This window comes from Canis aureus, chromosome 3, assembly GCF_053574225.1.
Source record: "Canis aureus isolate CA01 chromosome 3, VMU_Caureus_v.1.0, whole genome shotgun sequence".
NCBI classification, from domain to species: Eukaryota; Metazoa; Chordata; class Mammalia; order Carnivora; family Canidae; genus Canis; species Canis aureus.
The window spans coordinates 10,555,609-10,575,542 of record NC_135613.1 but is presented as its reverse complement, the minus strand read 5'-3'; the positions used below and the strand labels follow the sequence as shown (position 1 = coordinate 10,575,542).

At 39.0% G+C, this 19,934-nt stretch overlaps 1 long non-coding RNA gene across 3 annotated transcripts in view; it reads left to right on the top strand.

The window, feature by feature from the left end:
- LOC144308513 (uncharacterized) overlaps positions 1–19,934 on the top strand; it is a 137,492-nt gene that overhangs the window by 80,737 nt on the left and 36,821 nt on the right. The gene's annotated exons all lie outside the window — the stretch shown is intronic.

Sequence of the window (19,934 nt, the reverse complement as noted above, 5' to 3'; positions counted from 1 at the left end):
CCAGTAGAATTCACCTGTGAATCCATCTGGTCCTGGACTTTTATTTTTTGGTAGGTTTTTTGATTACTGTTTTGTTACTTATTATTGGTCTATTTAGGTTTTCTTTTTCTTCCTGATTCATTCTTGGAAGATTATGTGTTTCTAGGAATTTATCCAGTTTTCTAAGTTGTCTAGTTTTTCTGGCATATAATTTTTCATAGTATTCTCTTATAATCAATTGTATATTTGTGGTGTTGTGTTGTCAGTTGTTACTTCTCTCTCATTTCTGATTTTATTTGTTTGAGTCATTTTGCTCTTGAGTCTGGCTAAAGGTTTGTCAATTTTGTTGGTCTTTTAAAAGAACCAGCTGCTGGTTTCATTGATTTTTTTTTAAATAATTTTTTTGGTTTCTATGACTTTATTTCTACTCTGATCTTTAGTATATCTTTTCTTCTACTCACCTCGGGCTTTGTTTTTTATTTTCTATTTCCCTTAGGTATAAGGTTAGATTATTTGAGATTTTTCTTAATTCTTGAGATAGGCTTGCATTGCTTCTCTTTTAGAACTGCTTTCACAGGCACCTGGGTGGCTCAGTCGGTTTAGCATCTGCCTTCAGCTTGGTTGTGATCCCATGGTATTGAGCCCCATGTCTGGTTCACTGCTCAGCTGCTGTTTGTCCTTCTTCTCTCCCTCTGCCCCTGCCCTCCCCTCTGCTCATAGTCTCTCTCTTACTTCCTCTCTCAAATAAATAAAATCTTAAAAAAAAAAAAAAAAAAAAAGAACTGCTCTCACTGTGTCTGAAAGATTTTGGATCATTATAGTTTCATTTTCGTATGTTTCCAAGTATTTTTAAAATTTCTTCTTTGACTGCTTAATTGATCTATCTGTTGTTCAGTGTCCTGTTTATTCTCCACATTTGTTTTTTCTTTTCCAATTTTTTTTCTTGTGATTTATTTCTAGTTTCATGCCATTGTGATTGGAAAAGATGCATGGTATGATTTCAATCTGCTTAAACTTACTGACACTTGTTTTATGGCCTAATATGTAATCTATCTCGGAAAATGTGCCATCGACACTTGAAAAGAAAGTGTATTCTGTTGGTTTTGGTTGGAATGTTATGTATATATCTGTTATGTCCATGTAGTCCAATGTGTCATTCAAAGACATTAATTCAATACTGATTTTTGTTCTTGATGATGTATCATTGATGGAAGCGAGGTGTTACAGTCCTCTGTTATTATTGTATTACTATTATTTCTCTATGTCTGTTAATATTTGCTTTATATATTTAGGTGCTCCTTTGTTGGTTGCATATAATAGTTATATCTTGGATTGGTCCCTTTATCATTTTGTAATGCCCTTCTTTGTCTCTTGTTACATTATTTGTTTTAAAGTCTCTTTTTTTCTGATATAAGGATTGCAAGCTTAGCATTTTTTCCACTTCCATTTGCATAATGAATTTTTATCTCTTCATTTTCAATCTGTATTTGTCATTAGATCTGAAGTGAGTCTCTTGTAGGCAGCATAGAGATGGGTCTTGATATTTTATCTATTCATTCACCCTTTGTCTTTTGATTTGAGCATTTAATCCAGTCATATTTAAAGTAATTATCAATAGGTATGTGTGTATTGCTATTTTGTTTGTTTTCTGGTCATTTTTATAGTTCTTTCTTTTCTTGCTGTCTTTGTGATTGATGCATTTCTATAATTTTATGTTTGGTTTTATTTTTTGTGTATCATAAGCTTTGAGTTTTTGATTACCATGAGGTTCTTATATGGCATCATAAGTAAACAGCAGTTTATATTAACTTGATGGTTATTTAAGTTCAATAATTCTAAAAACATACACAGGAAAAGGGAAAAAAACTTGCTTTTCCCCCCTTTTCTTACCTTTTTGCTCCTTTCATATTTTATGTATATGTTGTCATATTTTACATCTTTTTATTCATAATTTTCTTATTTCTGATTATGGCCATTTTCTTTACACTAAAAGAAGTCCCTTTAACATTTATTGTAAGGCTACTTTAGTGGTGATAAATTCCTTTACCTTTTGTTTGGAAAACTCTTTATCTTTCCTTCAAATCTGAATGAAAACCTTGCTAGGTAGAGTATTCTTGTTTGTTGGTTTTTACTGTCAGCACTTTGAATATCATGCTACTCTCTTCTGGTCTGCAGAATTGCTGCTGAAAAATTAGCTCATAGTTTTATAGGTTTTCCCTTTAAGGGAACTTTTTCTTTGTCTCTTGCTGCTTTTAAGATTCTCTCTTTATCTTTAAGCTTTGATATTTTAGTATATGTGCTTCTGAAGCGAGCCCTAAGCTAAGATATTTTAATTATTATGTGTATGGAATGGACCTCTTTGGGTTCATCTTGTTTGGAATTCTGTGCTTCTTGGACTTGGATGTCTTTTTCCTTTTCAAGGTTAGGAAATTTTCAGTTATTCTTCAAATAAATTTTCTACATCTTTCTCCTTCTGGGACCCTTAAAATGCAAATATTCACTAGATATTTTCTAAGAGGTCTTCTAATATATCTTCATTTAAGTTTTTTTCTCTTGTTGCTGTTCAGTTTATGTGCTTTCCATCACCTTATGTTCCAGATCACTGATAATTTCTTCTGCATCCTCTAATCTACTGTTGATTCCCTCTAGTATATTTTTTTCAGTTGTCAACTCCAATTGGTTCTTTTTAATATTTTTTATTTCTTTATTGACAGTTCACTGAGTTCTTCCAGTCTTTACTCCAGCATGGTGAGTATCTTTATGATTATTACTTCAAGTTCTTTATCAGGCATGTTGCTTATCTCTGTTTCATTTAGTTCTTTTTCTGAGATTTTATTCTTGTTCTTTCTTTTGGAGCATATTCCTCTGTCCATTTTGCTGGACTTTCTGTTTGTTTCTATAGATTAGGTGAAGTGACTACTTCTCCTAAACTTAAAGGAATGGTCTTGTATATGGTGTCCCCTGTGTAGGTGATATATGTTTGGAGACTTGCTGGCTGACTGGAGCTGGGCCACTGTATGCTGGTTACTCTTTTAAACTGTGGCATGTCTTCATCTCTCTTGCTGTTATCTATCTTTGATTATTCAGACTGTTCAGTCAGCCCTTGGTTCTACTGGAAGAATTGTTCTATAAATAGGCATAATTTGGTTCCATGGATAAAGTGAGTTCAGGGTCTTTCTATGTCACCATATTGGATTAGAACCCTGTCTTTGAAATTTGACAGTTTGGTTACAGTGTGTCTTGGTGTGGTTTCTTTTAATTCATCCTACTTGGAGTTGGTTGAGCCTTTTTAATATTAATTGCTTTCATCAAGTTTGGGAAATTTTCTTTCTTTTTTTTTTTTTTAATTTATTCATGATAGGCACACAGTGAGAGAGAGAGAGGCAGAGACACAGGCAGAGGGAGAAGCAGGCTCCATGCACCGGGAGCCTGACTTGGGATTCGATCCCGGATCTCTAGGATCGCACCCTGGGCCAAAGGCAGGCGCAAAACCGCTGCGCCACCCAGGGATCCCAAGTTTGGGAAATTTTCAATGATTGTTTCTTAAGTGAATCTTCCCATAATCTCTCTTCCCCTTTCTCTGTCTTTTCTCCTTCTGAGATTTCTTTTTTTTTTTTAAGATTTTTAATTTATTTATTCACAGAGCGGGGGGGGGGGGGGGGAGGGGGGTGCAGCGGCAGAGATACAGGCAGAGGGAGAAGCAGGCTCCATGCAGGGAGCCCGACATGGGACTCTATCCTGGGTCTCCAGGATCACACCCCAGGCTGCAGGTGGCGCTAAACTGCTGCGCCACCGGGGCTGCCCCTCCTTCTGAGGTTTCTGTGCTGCATATGTTTTTCCACCTGATGGTATCTCACAAGTACCTTAGGACCCTATTCACTTTTCTTCAGTCTTTTTTCTTTCTGTTCATCAGAGTTGATAATTTCAATTGTCTTTTCTTCAAGTTCTCCAATTCTTTGTTCTGCCTATTCAAATCTGTTTTCAAATCTCTCTAGTGGATGTTTCATCAGTTGTACTTTCCAGCCCCAAATTTCTTTTTGATTTTATGTTATCTTTCTCTTCATTGACATTTCCACTGTGTTTGTACATCATTTCCTTGACATTTTATCTTCCTGTCTTTTAGCATATTTAAGACAATTATTATAAAATCTTTGGTTCATCTGCAATCTGATCTTTGTGAGAGGTAGTTTATGTTGATTCAATAGATAGTTCTGTTGAAGTAATTAAACAGTCTTTGTTTCCAAGGTTTGCTTTTTTAAAAAATATTTTAATTCTAGGCTGTCTCTGTTCCAGCAGTCAGCCTGAGATATAAACTTAAGGCCAACTCAGGTCTTTTCTGAGCCTGTATGTAAAGTGACTTCCTAAATTCCCTTGTATATGTGGTTGCTTTTGCATATCATAGTCTTAAATGTATGACTCCAACAAGGGGACGAAGAGAAAAATGAAGTGGGAGTAAATGTACACACACTTTAAATCTCTTTCAAGTTGCTTCAGTTGGAGGGAGTGAGCTTTCATCAATGGCAGTGAGGATTGCAGCACTGGCTGCCTATCCCTATGTCTGCATCTTTGTAATCTGAAGCAGCAATACGTATGATTTCACTCATGTATGGAATTTAAGAAACGAAACAAATGAACAAAGTGGTGAAAAAAAAAAGAAGCAAACCAAGAAACTACAGAGAGTCAACTGATGGTTATTAGGGGAGATGGGTTGAATAGGTGGTAGAGATAAAGGAGGGCACTTGTTGTGATGAGCACCTGATGATATATGAAAGTGTTAAATCACTATGTTGTACACCTGAAACTAATATAAAATTGTATATTAACAAACTAGAATTCAAATAAAAACTTAAAAAGAAGCAGCCGCCAGTGATCACAGATCCTCAATATTTGGAGGGCACACACCTACCCTGATTTTGCCAAGCTGCATGCAAGGTGCTCCTGGATCATGTACGTGGATGCCTGGCACCCACCTAGGGAGAGGGCAATGGGTAGCTGCTACTGAGCTAAGAGTTAACATTGAACTAAATTTACTGTCCAGGATTCCTCATAGAAGTTGCAAGCCTTTGAATAGACTTCAGAGTTCCAAAATTCTGCCTAACAAATATTTAGGTAGGGAGATGAATAAGTAGTGCTTTCTGTTCCACCATCTTAATTCCTCAATATTGATTCCTTTTTTTTTAACCATTCTTCTTCTTCTTCTTCTCCTCCTCCTCCTCCTCCTCCTCCTCCTCCTCCTCCTCCTCCTCCTCCTCCTTCTTCTTCTTCTTCTTCTTCTTCTTCTTCTTCTTCTTCTTTTTAATTACAAACAAAAAAGAAAAAAGCAGTAACTCTAGCAGTTTGTTTGGGGATCTCAGCTAGGTCACCCAGTTTTTTCAACATGTATTGTTTTCCATGTTACTCAAGTCAGTTTAGTATTGCTAAGCTTTCTGCTGCTACATAACTAGGATTCCTCTTTTACTTTCCAATAACATGTTCTTCACTTTCTTTTGTGCCCTTAATGGCAACATCCTCAAAGTCCAGATTTTGACTAATTACTCCATTAAGGGCATTTAAAATGCCCATTTTCTAAAATGCCCTCCAAAATACTTTCAGCTTCTGCTCACTGCCTGGTCCCAAAGCCAAGGCAGCAGTCTACTTCCAGATATGAGAACCTGTATTAGTTATCTATTGCTCTGTAACACACTGTCCCAAATCTTAGTGGCTTCAAACAACAAACATATATTATATCACAGTTTTTGTGGGTCAGGAATCAGGCATGGCCCAGCTGGTCCTTGGGCTTAGAATCTGACAAGACTGCAAATTGTTGACTGGGGTTTCAGCCATCTTAGTGCTCTACTGTGGGAAAATCACTTCCAAGCTCAGTCACTTGTTGGCAGGCCTCAGGTCTTCACTGGGTATATTGGCTAGAGATACCAGCTTTTGCCAAACGGGCCTCTCTAGAGATAGCTTACAATGCAGCAGTTGGTGTCCCCCAGAGTTAGTAAGGAAGAAAGCAAGAAAGAGAGCAAGATAGAAGCTAGAGTCCTTTTTTAACTAAATCTTGGAAATAACATCTCCTCGCTTTTATCATATTTTTTTGGTGAGAAGAGAGTCAGTAGGTCCAGCCTACACTCAAGGGGAGAGGATTAAGCAAAGTCATCAATACTAGGAAGCAGGTATCATTGGGAGCTATTTTAGAGCCTGTTTACCATAGTGGGGTATACCCTTTTGCTATTATTATTGTAAAGTACTTCTTTTACTTTGGACTAATTTTTTTTTTGCCCTGAGTGCCTATTTCCTGTAATCTTTGCCAATAAAGTACATTAGTAAACTTTAGATGTAATATGTCAAGTTTTTAATTTGTTTTAAGAGAGTTTGAATGTATTTCCTATATTTGAAAGTCATTAGTAACTTATTTTCTGTGAAGGGTCCGTCATATTTGGGGGCAGTTTTCTCTTGTATTACTGGTGTTTAAATTTATTATTTTGAGTTATTTTTTTTGTATTATATGAGGAAATTAGCCTCTTGTCTGTCATACATGTAGTTAGTATTTCTCTCATTTTGTCACTTATCTTTGGATATTTTTCATGATGCTTATGCTAAGTAGACTTTTTAAAAATTTTTATTTGAGAGAGAGAGAATGAGCATGATCAGGGGGAAGGGGCAGAGGGAGAAGGATAGGAGACTTCTGGCTGAGCAGGGAGCCTGACACCAGGTTAGATCCCAAGAACACCCCCAGGAATCATGACCTGAGCTGAAGGCAGATGCTCAACTGACTGAGCTACCCAGACACCTCCTACGAAGACTTTTTAAAAATCTTAATATAGTTGTATTCATCAAGTATCTTTTTTATAGAGGAATCATGCCCTTAAAAAGAAATCTATTCATGTTATTTCTTGATAATTTATCTTTGATATCTCACGATTGCCTTTTTCAGGATAAATTTGAATCTTCTTATTCTGACACATTTTTATTATCACATTCCTAGTTAGCTTTTTTCCTTTCATTTGTTGAACATACTTTTTGGGAGAGTACCACCAAGGTCCCATATGTATATACATTGGCATTGTTTTCTGACTCCTTCACATACCTGTGGGAAGATATATAAAGGCAAGGAGTTTTGAACGCAATTTTGTAGGCCCAGAGGCTTCCACAGTACATGGCATGCTCACTTTATTGAGTGAACAAATGAGTGGAGGTGATCAGAGAACAAACAAAAAACATGTCATTTTCTTATAATTCTCACCTTCTCCAACAAGTCAGCATAATGTGCTAGTTCAGTTTATGGCTATCTAACAATTTCACAATCCCAATAGTGGTCTGAAACAAAATGATAAGCAGGTTTCTGTGACAAAGAAGACCAGCAGAAGAAGAATTCATGTCCCAGTCTCTGGAAGCCAAGTGTGGCCAAGTGGTCAGGCAGTGGAATATGGGAAGTAGTAAATACAACTTAGCTCCTTTAAAATGGAAGGAGCATGTTTTCACCTCCCTTTTCTCCTTTCCTACTGGCAGGAATGGGAATCTGGGGACGGGAGCTGGGGAAATGATCTTGGACAATGTGATGGAATCTGGGTTATGAGAATAAGAAAGCAACAGGATAGAAAGAGCTATGATCCCGGAAACAATGGAGCCACATTTTCATTCCCACATTGCTCAAACTCAGACTGTTATATGACACAAAAATTAACTGTTGTCTTGTTTAAGCCATTGTTATTTTGGCCTTTGTTACAGAAGTCAAATCTGTATATTAATTGACATATACCATTGGGTATCATTTCACCTGTGGAATCATTCCCTGCTAATCCATTGTTACAACTTAGTATCAAGCAGTTAGGGAATTAGAAGCATAAATGATTTGGATCAGGGAAGTGATAACACTATCATAAAATTGAAGGAGGAAGAGGAGAAGAGAGAGAACAAGAGATGAATGTCAGATGGGGTCATCATTGGAAAGCCACTTACAACAAGCTAAGCCTGCTCTCTGTGACTATGATGAAGAGTCACTCGGGAACCTTTTCAGGACCAGACAGGGATACATGGCAAATGAACATCTCAGAAGAAGAAAATGAAAGGAGAACAGTACGAAATAATATAAGGAAACACAGAAAAAGAGCAGGCTGGGCTGTAGTCTATGGCAGTAATTTAATGAGTCCTAAAGCCTGTGATTGTTAAAATAAAACAGTCAAAAATACCAATGCAGGGGTAAAGGGCAAAAGATACAGTCCTGGCAAAATGGACCCTGGGCTCCTATTTCAGGCACCTGGTTCCCATTAATCTCTCATCCTTATAGACTCTTACAGAGCCTCCTGCCTCCCTAACCTTGTCTTGAGCTGGTATGTAAATTAAACCAGCAGCTTTTGTCTTTATAATGTTATAGCAGAAGAAACAAAGATAGTAAAAGTTGTGGATGGAGCCAAAGTCCATAGGATCCAAATATGTAGTAGCAGATAGCCCAAATGGGGAACAGAGACAAGAGAAAGAACTACCATAAAACCAGATTGTATTTCCTTCTTTGAACCCCTATCTTCCCTTTACCCCTTTGTAAAATATGCATACATAGGTTGTGTTAAGAAAACCCTTTCCAGTTGGCCTTTTTCCAAGACAAGGGTACAGCTGGGCCGAAGGGCCACATGTTGAAGTTATTAATATGCCTATGCCCTTCTCCCCCACTGAGTTCACTGATCAAAGGCCCTGCCAGAGCAGCAATGGATAGCCTCGCATAATGGGAACTGAAATTCTACTTAAGAAACCAGCTTTGCCAAAACACACTACCTTTTTAAGTGAAACATTCCATGCACATATTAACCTGATTACAAAAAGGAAGAGAGATCTTTTTTCCTTCTGTACCCTGCTAATAATTTTCTGTCAAGTCTGATTTGGCTTTAGCTGCACTCCCAAGTTCTTGTGATGTGCCCCGATCACCAGTAAACTAAAAACAGAAGGTGCTGCACAAACTCTGAGACAGGATACTCTGTCCACAAATGTAGATACTGCAGAATTGAGTTCCTGGCCAACAGTGAAGGCCAGTGACTTTACCAATCTCTGACAAGCAGCAGCCTGCCTCTGATCCACACAGTCAGTGAAGGAAACACATGGAGAAAATGGTGGAAATAATTAAGGGTTCTTAGAGTTAACAGAAGCATCAACTCATTACTACCAGGACCCTTCCTCAAAAGGGAATAAACCAGTGTGCTTATGAGAACACATAAATGGTAATAAAGCATTTTAAAGTTCCAGTCAGTTCCAGCCCCAAATTAAAGAGCCAGGTTGAAAAGTTGGTTAGGTAAGAGAAAAGGGAAATAAACCAACTTAAAGCAGTATCATTTGCTCTGCTTGGTAAGCTGAAAGGAAAGTTTGATGTTTTATTTTACTGTATTCCAGGATAACTTGGTTCCTATATAGCTGACAAAATTTTATCCTCAGACAAGGTATCAACAATCTAGATATTATGCAGTTGTCCAGATAGAATACCAGTTCATGAAGAGTCTGATTATGATTGTCAGCTTTCTTTTTAGACACATCAGAGGGCAGTCTTTGTTGGAGGATAGTCAGATGTGCTTCATTTCTTCTTTGAGAGCCTCAAGCACCAGGATGTGACAGACGGCAAACTCTTTGTCGAGTTTTAGTCTCTCAAATTCAAAGCTCCTTTGCCTACTATTATAAACAGAGAAACTCAGACTTCTCTGGAAACAACTGTGTCTTAAAAGAATCTCCACTGCTCTACCCTTCCTCTCTGCACAAACTGAAAGGTGCTGAGCAGTTGATACATCCTAGAAAAGGTTTAAAACTGACCCAAACAAAAAGTAAACAAAAAGCAGCAAGGTCTAAATTAGTCTGTTTGCATTTGACAACTATTAAAATCACTTGTTAACAAGGACCTGGGAGGATTTTTCTCAGTGATGTCTTCCAAGACTTCAGATAGATATCCTGTCAAAACACATTAAGAATTCAAAGAAGGTTTTATCTGAAGAGGGGAGGCAACTAGATATTCCTAGTAAGGCTACCACATCTTTAGATACAATATTCCATTGTCCTTAGTATATCTGCTGGCTTATTTTTTGTTTTTGTTTTTTTAATACTTTCTTCTATTATGAGAGCTATCAAATTAACTCAGAGTGGATGTCCTAGATGTCCTGGACTAGATGTCTTGCCTTCTACTCCTGTTGACATCCCTTCAGCTGTCTCTCCTAGACTCATGAAAGACTCATTGCTTTACAGATTAGAATATCTTATTGGCACCAGGGTTTACATTCTTGTCATCTTGGGTAATCAGAGAAGGCTACATTCTAGATTGACACTGTTTACTGTTTCTCATAGTTATGGTAGAGAAGATAAGGAAAGGTGGTTACTTATAAAAATACACTTGGCCTTTCAGTCTTGCTTGTCACTAAATGAGGAATGACCACTGCTGGAATTCACAACTGTATCAGCCAGGAATCTTCAATGATTCACTTCTTCTTGGCATTCAGTAAAGAACATGGCTTTAAAGTGCTGAGTCCAAACCTAAAACTGAATAAACTAGGATGCTTTGATCTTGAGTGCATACCTTTATAAATTTTAGCTCTAATGGTTGCATTTAGATATCAAAATGTGGGAAATAATTTGTAAACTCTTGCTAGAGAATCATAATTTCTTGTGTGTTAATATAGCCAGTCTTTATATCTAATGGACCTTTAAGTTAAAAAAAAGCTGTGACATAAATTATTCTTTAAAAAAAAAAGTGAAGTTTCAGAAAATATTTCATTTCCTTTAGTAAATGTCTTTCATTTATCTTTACCATACTGTGTTACAGTATGTTTTACCAGAAGAATGTTTCAGCAAGGTAAGAGATGTTTGAGCAATGTGACTATTTAGCTTGAAATTTTTTTACTGTGAAAAATAAATAGAAGAGGAAAAGATGTCCTGTAATTTCCTCAGTTTACTGTATGGAAGGGCATTTATAATCAGTCACTGGTGATGGAATCCCAAACCACATACATGGAAGGGAGAAGAGAAGGAAGAGAGGGAGTGGGAGGGGAGAGGAGGAGAAAGAAAGAAAGAAAGGAAAAGGAAACAAGCTCAGGAGTATGTACATGTAGTCCTCATTCTAAAATTTGAGACAAGCAGAAGAGTAGGTAGGCAAGACACTAGAACCTAGTGATGACCTAGTGAACAAAAGATACACAAATGGGCCTTCAGGAAAGAGAATTCAGTGAAGTACTCTTTGCTGAATGAGTTTTAACTATTGCATAGAATTTTTTTTTCATATTCCTAGCTCTAAAATGTTATTAAAATTACCACAATTTTGCAAAATTACATAACACATTACTAAATAAGAACTCCCTTCTGATTGTCTGTTTTCCTTCCTTGTGAGTATTGTCATACAGAAGAGTTTTTTTTTTTTTTTGAGTGTTTAAAAAGCACATGGTGATTTATTTACAGAACATTTTTAGAAAAACCCAAAAGAACAGAACATTTTTAGAAAAATCTTAGAACTGTTTGTTTTGTGCTAGCCACCTCATGATTCTGGGCATTTGCTTGCAAATTTGCTTTGCCATTATATTCAAGTGATGTGGATAGAAGTAAATCTTCAGGTCGAAGGGAGAGAAATGCCTTCATTCCCAAGTGACACACATTTAAATTTAAGCCTTGTCCAATCAGTCACCTGTTAGTTTCTCTTGTTCCTAGAACCAAAGTGACTTTTTCATCACTAGTATATAAAACTCTGCTATGGTGTTAACTATACCAAAACACTTAAAACCAGAGATGTATAACTATACCAAAACACTTAAAACCTTACCCCAAAGAGGTAAGCTGTGGCTATAGGAAGCAGCATTTGTATCTAAATCTTTTCTTCACTGAACAACTCTGAAATGGACACTCTTTTTTGTCCCACTGTAATATCAGGATCATGTGGTATAACGTGTACTTTTTGTTTTATTGTTTGTTTTATTTTTTTCAACCTGTTCTCAAACTTTATTTTTTTGTATATTTTTTATTGCAGTTCGATATGCGAGCATATAGTAGTGTAACCCCCAGTGCTCATCCCGTTAAGTGCCCCCCTCGGTGCCCATCCCCTAGTCACCCTATCCCCCCGCCCACCTCCCCTTCCACTACCCCTTGTTCGTTGCCCAGTTAGGGGTCTAACAAAAGCAAATGTTCTGTCACATTCTTTGATATTTCCCACTCATTTTCTCTCCTTTCCCCTATAATCCCTTTCACTGTTTTTTATATTCCCCAAATGAATGAAACCATATAATGTTTGTCCTTCTCTGATTGACTTCACTCAGCATGATACCCTTCAGTTTTATCCACATTGAAGCAAATTACATTACTGATGGCTGAGTAATACTCCATTGTATACATAGACCACATCTTCTTTATCTATTCATCTTTCAATGGACACCGAGACTCATTCCACAGTTTGGCTATTGGGGACATTGTGCTATAAACATTGGGGTGCAGGTGTCTCGGTTTTTCACTGCATCTGTATCTTTGGGGTAAATCCCCAGTAGTGCAATTGCTGGGTTGTAGGATAGCTCTATTTTTAACTCTCTGAGGAACCTCCACACAGTTTTCCAGAGTGGCTGTACCAGTTCACATTCCCACCAACAGTGCAAGCGGGTTCCCCTTTTTCCACATCCTCTCCAGCATTTGTTGTTTCCTGTCTTGTTAATTTTCACCCTTCTCACTGGTGTGAGGTGGTATCTCATTGTGGTTTTGATTTGTATTTCCCTGATGGCAAGTGATGCAGAGCATTTTCTCATGTACTTGTTGGCCATGTGTTTGTCTTCTTTGGTGAAATTTCTGTTCATGTCTTTTGCCCATTTCATGATTGGGTTGTTTGTTTCTTTGCTGTTGAGTGTAATAAGTTCTTTATAGATCTTGGATACTAGCCCTTTATCAGATCTTGGATACTAGCCCTTTATCTGATACGTCATTTGCAAATACCTTCTCCCAATCTGTAGGTTGTCTTTTAGTTTTGTTGACTGTTTCTTTTGCTGTGCAGAAGCTTTTTATCTTGATGAAGTCCGAATAGTTCATTTTTGCTTTTGTTTTCCTTGCGTTTATAGATGTATCTTGGAAGAAGTTGTTGTGGCCAAGTTCAAAAAGATTGTTGCCTGTGTTCTCCTCTAGGATTCTGATGGGTTCTTGTCTCACATTTAGATCTTTCATCTATTTTGAGTTTATCTTTGTGTATGGTGTAAGAGAATGGTCTAGTTTCATTCTTCTGTACGTGGCTGTCCAATTTTTCCAGCACCATTTATTGAAGAGACTGTCCTTTTTCCAGTGGATAGTCTTTCCTGCTTTGTCGAATATTAGTTGACCATAGAGTTGAGGGCCCATTTCTGGGTTATCTATTCTGTTCCATTGATCTATGTGTCTGTTTTTGTGCCAGTACCACACTGTCTTGATGATCACAGCTTTATAGTACAACCTGAAATCCGGCATTGTGATGCCCCCGGCTCTGGTTTTCTTTTTCAATATTCCCCTGGCTATTTGGGGTCTTTTCTGATTCCACACAAATCTTAAGATTATTTCCAACTCTCTGAAGGAAGTCCATGGTATTTTGATAGGGATTGCATTGAATGTGTAGCTTGTCCTGGGTAGCATTGACATTTTCACAGTATTCTTCCAATCCATGAGCATGGAATATTTTTCCATCTCTTTGTGTCTTCCTCAATTTCTTGCAGACGTGTTCTGTAGTTTTCAGTGTATAGATCCTTTACCTCTTTGGTTAGGTTTATTTCTAGGTATCTTATGCTTTTGGGTGCAATTATAAATGGGATTGACGCCTTAATTTCTCTTTCTTTAGTCTCAGTGTTAGTATATAGAAATGCCATTGATTTCTGGGCATTGATTTTGTATCCTGCCACATTGCCGAATTGCTGTATGAGTTCTAGCAATCTTGGGGTGGAGACTTTTGGGTCTTCTATGTACAGTATCATGTCATCTGCAAAGAGGGAGAGTTTGACTCCTTCTTTGCCAATTTGAATGCCTTTTCTTTTTGTTGTCTGATGGCTGAGGCTAGGACTTCTAGTACTATGTTGAATAGCAGTGGTGAGAGTGGACATCCCTGTCTTGTTCCTGATCTTAGGGAAAGGCTGCCAGTGGTTCCCCATTGAGAATGATATTTGCTGTGGGCTTTTCATAGATAGCTTTTAAGATGCTGAGGAATGTTCCCTGTATCCCTACACTCTGAAGAATTTTGATCAGGAATGGATGCTGTATTTTGTCAAATTCTTTCTCTGCATCTATTGAGAGGATAATATGGTTCTTGTTTTTTCTCTTGTTGATATGATCTATCATGTTGATTGTTTTTACGAGTGTTCAACCAGCCTTGCATCCCGGGGATAAATCCCACTTGGTCATGGTAAATAATCTTCTTAATGTACTGCTGGATCCTATTGGCTAGTGTCTTGCTGAGAATTTTTGCATCTGTGTTCATCAGGGATATTGGTCTATAATTCTCCTTTTTGTTGGGGTCTTTGTCTGGTTTTGGAATTAAGGTGATGCTGGCCTCATAAAACGAGTTTGGAAGTATTCCATCCCTTTCTATCTTTCGGAACAGCTTTAGTAGAATAGGTATTGTTTCTTCTGTAAACGTTTGATAGAATTCCCCTGGGAAGCCATCTGGCCCTGGACTTTTGTGTCTTGGGAGGTTTTTCATGACTGCTTCAATCTCCTCCCTGGTTATTGGCCTGTTCAGGTTTTCTATTTCTTCCTGTTCCAGTTTTAGTAGTTTTTGGTTTTCCAGAAATGTGTCCATTTCTTCTAGGTTGCCTAATTTGTTGGCATATAACCGCTTTTAATGTTTTTAAAATCATTTGTATTTCCTTGGTATTGGTTGTGATCTCTCCTTTTTCATTCATGATTTTATTAATTTGAGTCTTTTCTATTTTCTTTTTTATAAGGCTAATGGTTTATCTATTTTATTAATTGTTTCAAAGAACCAACTCCTGGTTTTGGTGATCTGTCCTACAGTTCTTCTGGTCTCTGTTCCATGGAGTTCTGCTCGAATCTTTATTAACTCTCTTCTGCTTTGTGTAGGTTTTATTTGCTGTTCTTCCTCCAGTTCCTTTAGGTGCGAGGTTAGCTTGTGTATTTGAGGTTTTTTTCCAGTTTTTTGAGGGATGCTTGTATTGCGAAGTATTTCCCTCTTAGGACTGCTTTTGCTGTATCCCAAAGATTTTGAACGGTTGTATCTTCATTTTCATTAGTTTCCATAAATCTTTTTAATTCTTCTCTAATTTCCTGGTTGACCCATTCATCTTTTAGCAGGATGCTCTTTAACCTCCACATGTTTGAGTTTCTTCCAAATTTCTTCTTGTGATTGAGTTCAAGTTTCAAAGCATTATGGTCTGAAAATATGCAGGGGACAATCCCAATCTTTTGGTATCAGTTGAGACCTGATTTGTGACCCAGTATATGGTCTATTCTGGAGAAAGTTCCATGTGCGGGCAGCCTGGGTGGCTCAGCGGTTTAGTAGTGCCACCTTCAGTCCAGGGTGTGATCCTCGGGACCCCAGATCGAGTCCTACATTGGGCTCCCTGCATGGAGCCTGCTTCTCCCTCTGCCTGTGTCTCTGTGCCTGCCTCTCTCTCTCTCTCATGAATAAATAAATAAAATCTTAAAAAAAAAAGTTCCATGTCCACTTGAGAAGAATGTGTATTCAGTTGCATTCGGATGCAAAGTTCTGTATGTATCTGTGAAATACATCTGGTCCAGTGTATCATTTAAAGCTCTTGTTTCTTTGGAGATGTTGTGCTTAGAATATATGTCATTTGCAGAAAGTGCCATGTTGAAGTCTCCTACTATTAGTGTATTATTATCTAAGTATGTCTTTACTTTGATTATTAATTGATATACTTGGCAGCTCCCCGATGAGGGGCATAAATATTCATGATTGCTAGGTCCTCTTGTTGGATAGACCCTTTAAGTATGATATAGTGTCCCTCTTCATCTCTTACTACAGTCTTTGGGATAAACTTTATCTGATATGATGATTGCTACCCCAGCTTTCTTTTGAGGACCATTTGAATGGTAAATGGTTCTGCAACCTTTTATTTTCAGGCTGTAGGTGTCCTTAGGTCTAAAATGAGTCTCTTGTAGACAGCAAATAAATGAGTCTTGCTTTTTTATCCAGTCTGAAACCCTGCACCTTTTGATGGGATCATTTACCCCATTCACATTCAGAGTTACTACTGAAAGATAGGAGTTTAGTGTCATCGTAATATCTATTCAGTCCCTGTTTTTGTGGCTTATTTCTTTGGGCTTCCTCTTTCTTTTACAGGGTCTCCCTTAATATTTCTTGCAGAGCTGGTTTGCTGGTCACATATTCTTTCAGTCTCTGCCTGTCTTGGAAGCTCTTTATCTCTCCTTCTATTCTGAATGAGAGCCTTGCTGGATAAAGTATTCTTGGCTGCATGTTCTTCTCATTTAGTACCCTGAATATATCCTACCAGCCCTTTCCAGCCTGCCCAGGTGTCTGTGGAGAGGTCTGTTGTTAATCTAACATTTCTCCCCATATAAGTTAGGGATCTCTCATATCTTGCTGCATTAAGAATTTTCTCTTTATTTTTGGAATTTGCAAGTTTCACTATTAAATGTCAAGGTGTTGAACGGTTTTTATTGATTTTTGGGGGGGGCCCTCTATATCTCCTGGATCTGAATGCCTCTCCCCCCCCCCAAATTAGGGAAGTTTTCTGGTGTGATTTGTTCAAATATGCTTTCTGGCCCTCTGTCCCTCTCGGCGCTCTCTGGAACCCCAATTATACATAGATTTTTCCTTCTGAGGTTATCATTTATTTTCTTTAACCTTTCTTTCCTTAAGGTCTTTTTACCTTTAAAAAGGTTTTTCTCTTTTTACTTCAGCTTCCTTCCTTGCCATCAACTTGTCTTCTATGTCACTCACTCTTTTCTCTACCTCATTAACCCTCATCATTAGGACCTCCAGTTTGGATTGCATCTCATTTAATTGATTTTTAATATCAGCCTGATTGGATCTAAATTTTGCAGTCCTGAAGTCTGTTGAATCCTTCATACTTTTTCCCAGAGCCACCAGTAGGTTTATAATTGTGCTTCTGAATTGGCTTTCTGACATCGAATTGTAATACAAATTCTGAAACTCTGTGGCAGAGAGTACTGTTTCTGATTCTTTCTTTTGTGGTGAGTTCTTCTTTCTAGCCATTTTGCTCAGTGCAGAGTGGCTGTATGAGTGGGCGGAGTCAAGAATATCAACCACAACCTAAGTAAATTTCACCCTAGATGATTCTCGAGGTCAGAAACTAGAAATTGAAGACAAAGCTCAGAAAGAAATAAAACAAAAGGGCCACTCAAGTAAAAAACAAATCTTAAAACAAAGTAGTAAAAAAAATAAAAGGCCAAGAATCCCAAAGAAGAAGAGGAAAAAAAAAAAAAAGAAGGAAAGAAAAGGGGGCAACTGGAGATGGTGGTGGTGATGAAGTTGTAGTGGAGGGAGAATATAGTCTACCTGAGGGGTTCCAGGGAGTGATCCTCTTGTTTCTGAGTATATTAAGTTCTGTATGTTAGAATATGCTCAGTGTCAAATTTATGTAAACCAGAAATATTTGTAGAAGGCCTCAACATTGATCACCAAAACATAAAGGAGATAAAAGGGGGGCAGAAAGGGAATGGGGAATCTCACAGAATGAACCAGCACAGTATATACCCCTTGGTTCTGGGTGCATACTGGTCAGGTTTTAAAAGGCATTATCTTCTGCCATTGTAGAACACAATGAGGCAGAGAAAACAACACACACAAAAAAACAAAAAAAACATATATTTTCTATCTCCCAACATTGAAAATATTGAAGGGAATCTAGAAGTGGAAAATATATCTAGGACCTGTAATTGTAGAAATATTGAAGGGAATTGAAAATATTGAAGGGAATCTAGAAGTGGAAAATATATCTAGGACCTGTAATTGTAGAAATATGAAAGTCAAAAAGGAAGAATCTTAAAAATGAAGAGGTGGTAAAATACTGTAGTTAAGGTGGGAAAAGAGAAAAAAATGGAAATTTACAGTCTGATATAAAAACGAGTTGTACTGGAAAAAGGAAGAAAAAAATAGGGGTACACTCTGATTCTATATACTGTAAATCCCTTGACTTCCCCTGGAGCTTTCCAGCGCTGCTTAGTTAAAAACCTGCTCTTCCCCTGTCCTTCCAGCTGGTCTTCTGGGAGGTGGGGGAGGGGCCTGCCGTGCTGACTCTCAGGTGTGTGCACCTGGGGGAGCCCCCCTCCCCCCGCCAGGTGCCGGGCTCAGTGGGGGCTGTGGACCCCGTGAGGCCTCTGTCCCCTGGGGCCCCGCCCCTCCCCGGCGCAGGGTGGCACCAGGAGGAACAACCCCACTGGCGGCGGCCGGGTCTCCAGCCCTGGAGTCAGCTCCCGGTAACCACCGCAGCTCCCAGTCCGCACCGGCCTAGGTGCGCCCGGGGCGGGGGGCGCTGACCTGTGCAGCTCGGGGGCGCCCGGGGCAGGAGCGTCGTCACTGTCCTGGGCCCTCTCCACTTCCGCCTGTCCTGAGGGAGCACAGGATCCCGGGCTGTGTCCCCTGGGCTCCGGGACTCCGGGGCCTGCACCGCTGGAATCTAGCTCCCAGCCCGGCCCCGAAGGCAGCAGGTGCAGCCCCCCGCCCGCCCGGAGCCCCGCCTGACCCGCGGCTTCTCCCCAGGCCACAGGCGCTCCAGCCGTTCACCCGCTCTCCCCCGGCGCCCCTCCTGTCAGTGACCCCGGGGCCTGGGGGCTCCACCGCCCCTCCTGCGGCTCTGCCCCGCGTCCCTGCTGAGTGCCCTGCCCTCCGGGAGGAATCCGGGCGGGGTGTTAGAGGCCCAGGCCCAGCTTCTGGGGGGGGGGGGGCGCTCTCCTGTCCCCAGGCTCTCCCCACGGCCTTAGCCCAGCTCCTCGCCGCGCCCCTCCCCCCCGGATTCTGTTTTATTCCCTCCCCCCGCCTTCCTACCTTTTTAGAAGCAAAAACCCTTTTCTCTGTAGCGTTTCAGCTGTTCTCTATTTAAATCTCAGGTCGAATTTGTAGGTTTTCAGGATGGTTTGACAGTAATCCAGGTAAGTTGGTGGGGCCGGGTGAGGTGAGGACCCTGCTCCTTGCCATCTTGTTTATGTTTAAATAACATTTAAAACACGTCTTGTAAAAGTAATATACTTGGTATAAATTTCAAACAGCAGAAAGGGAATATAATGAAAATTAAGTCTCTCTTTCACCCTTGGCCCCTAGTTCTTCTAAAGCAACCACTGCTACTAGTGTCTTATGAATCCATTAGAGAGACACACAGACATATACATATATGCACTTTATAAATAAAATTTATTTCTATATACAAATACTAGCATACTATGTAAACTGTTCTACCTCTCATATATTTTAAAACTTATTGTGGCAAACACACATATATAGAAAAGGGTTTAGGAATGTCTGGGTGGCTCAGTGTTTGATTTGATGGGCTCAGGGCCTGATCCTGGGATCCTGGGATCCAGTTCCATATTAGGCTCCCCACAGGGAGCCTGCTTCTCCCTCTACCTATGTCTCTGCCCCTCTCTCTCTGTCTCTCATGAATAAATAAATTTTAGAAATCTAAAAAAAAAAAAAGTTTTTTTAAAACTTTAAAGTATAGTTTAACTAAATCATATACATAAAGGAAATATCATCATCTACGTTAAGAAACAGAACCCTACATCTCCAGAAGCACATTCCTTTATCCACAAGCCCCTTTCTGATCAACACCCCTAGAGCAGAGGTAACCACTGTCCTAGCTTTTATGGAAATTACATTCTTTTCTTTAAAGTTTTACTATGTGAATATTTATTAATAAATAAAAAAGTTTTCAGTTTGGGGCCTTTATAAAAAGTTCTGCTAGGAAGGACATTTTTATTTTTTTATTTTTTTTTAAGATTTTATTTATTCATGAGAGACACAGAGAGAGAAAGAGAGAAAGGCAGAGACACAGGCAGAGGGAGAA